Source organism: Gadus morhua, chromosome 11 (genome assembly GCF_902167405.1).
Source record: "Gadus morhua chromosome 11, gadMor3.0, whole genome shotgun sequence".
In the NCBI taxonomy this organism is placed as follows: domain Eukaryota; kingdom Metazoa; phylum Chordata; class Actinopteri; order Gadiformes; family Gadidae; genus Gadus; species Gadus morhua.
Window position 1 is genome coordinate 23,162,960 of NC_044058.1, and position 2,500 is coordinate 23,165,459.

The 2,500-nt window shown below is 42.6% G+C and overlaps 1 protein-coding gene across 1 annotated transcript in view; it reads right to left on the reverse strand.

Annotated features, from left to right (window-relative positions):
• Positions 1 to 2,500, reverse strand: part of col14a1a (collagen, type XIV, alpha 1a) — a 111,196-nt gene that overhangs the window by 53,274 nt on the left and 55,422 nt on the right.

Here is a 2,500-nt window from a genome sequence, read left to right on the forward strand (position 1 = left end):
TGATATGTCTCTCATCCTGAAGGATGACAAATGAGCTTCTGCCCTAAACCCGAATCTAGGCTTACTATCAGCTCCAGGAGCAGCTGGTGCCCGCAAAGCAGAGTTTGTACTTTTATATGATCCAAGAGAATATGTTTAGGCAGCCATTGCCTGCCTGCCCTGTATAGTTCCATTTAAAACCGGAAGTTCTGACCCCAACTGTCTATGTTGCTACTACCATGTGATGCATTTGGTTTTACATGTGTAGCAATGCGCATGCCACACACCACCTATGGGGCTTATCCTGGCTCGTCCGTGACCGAGGATACTGAAGGTTGGTGTTGAAATACGGTTTATTGTAAGGCTTGCAGGGATTGACAATATGGTCATCCGTGATGCCATGCAGGAGATCTCTTCCTCAGTGTGTGGGGATGATGGCTGGTTTAACCTGTTGCACATTGATTGCTCTGTGTGCAACAGGTCCGCAGCCTCACCCAGCCTTAGAGTCCAAACAATTTTACTAGAAAGAGCCGTCATCAACCGTCATCAACACACACTCTAAAACATGCTTTGGTTTTAATAACCAAATCAACCAACAAACCTTAACATTTTCCCTTCTGGCTGACTAATTTAATCAAACCTGCCTTATTCAACTTCTGTTTTCAAACATCGCCATATTTTTCACAGCACGGCAGACTTTTAACAATTGTTTAAATCAACTATTGGATTTTTGTGCTGCAATTCAAATTAGTTTCAGGAACAAAAGTTCTTCAGGTACAATTTAAACAATTGTGATGGTTGCATAGGGAAAAACCCTCACTTTATGCATAGTTAAAATTACCAAAAATGCTCTATTATAAAGCCAAGATTCCTAACGTAAAAGTTTTTATTACGATAGAAAGCTTATGAAAGTATTGAAACAACTAAATCAGAATTGAGATGACTTTCCCTTCGGCCTTTACTTACTCAATTCATTCTTCACTTTCCCCTTTTTTTATATTACCATTCTGTATGGTGTGTATATATATATGGCTTCCCCAAGGCCATGCTTCCAAAATCCATTTTCCTTTCTCTGTCTCTTTCACTAGGGGCAAATGAATGGCAGTATTCCTTCCTGCGGGTTGTAATAAAGATCATATGCATTTCATATCTCCATTCCCCTTAGGGGAACACAGCCTTACCACTGTTCTCTACTAGTCACAACCACGGCCATGTTACATTGGCAAGGATATGATGGCTCCCAGATGCTAATAAAACATGAATTTAAATTCCTCTCGCACACACACACACACACACACACACAGACACACACAACACACAGTGTGACAAAAAAATGAAACCAGTAATCTCATAGTAATAGAATTTAAGGATTATATTACCATCTTTACTTTATCACTAGTTTAATAAGGCCAAGCATTTAAAACGCCTTTTACAAATGTATCCTTGCACCTAGAGATAGCTCCCTTCCTCTCTCAAATTGAAAGACGGACCTCAGACCTACGTCCTTTGATGTTCCTGCTCAGCCCGCGGTGTCAAAGTGTTTAACAAGAAATCATTTTTCATTTTACACCAAGTTTCCCGAACTACTTTACCATATCTGCATCTGAATAGCAACTTAAGGAAGCAGTTTCACGCTGGACATTTATGAGGGAAATATATTTGAAGATGTATCCTCTAAAGCCAGGCTGCTTTACCAAACTGTCTCGGACAGCTGCAAAACATTTGACCTGGTTATTGTATTTTATCCCCCTCGTTTATCGGGCAGATTCCCTCCTGCTTTCTCAAAGCAGAAAACAAGCTGTGACTGAGGACCACGGTGCCAGACGTATCCAGGGATCTGTTGATAGAGAGCTGGATGTCTTAGTCTATAGTCGATCGTCCACACTTCCCGCATACCTGTGCGCGCGCGCGCATGCATGCACGCATACACGCACACACACACACAACACACAAACACACACACACACACACACACACACACCACACACACACACACACACACACACACACACACACACACACAGAACGGTAGTTATTATATGTATGTGTCCTCCCTGTCGACAGGCCTTGAACCAAACCATTTGCAGGAGATATGTGTTCCTCCAAAAACGCCAAGATTCAGGCAAAAGGACGCCCAGAGGCAACCAGCCAACAAAACAGATCAGTTCCCTAGCCTTTTGCTTTCCAAAACCCAAGTGGTTTGCTGTCAAATAACAGAAAACAGAGGCAGACTGGCCAGAAAAGATACAATACATCTACACATGTGTCACACACACGGCTCGGGAGGATACGAAGACCCAGGGGTCACGGTCGGGCTTTGTTTACGATAAAAACAACACATTTGGGTTGGTTTGTGTTCTCCACCTGGGTTCTGATTATGGCTGCGATCCCATCTTCATTATCTTTGGATCTGGGCTCAACAAGTGAACTGTTGTGTCCCGACGATTACCTGAAAGATTTTCAAAATCTGAATTTTCCTTGGATGCATAAGGAGTTCACCGGGGAATATAGCAGACGGTGG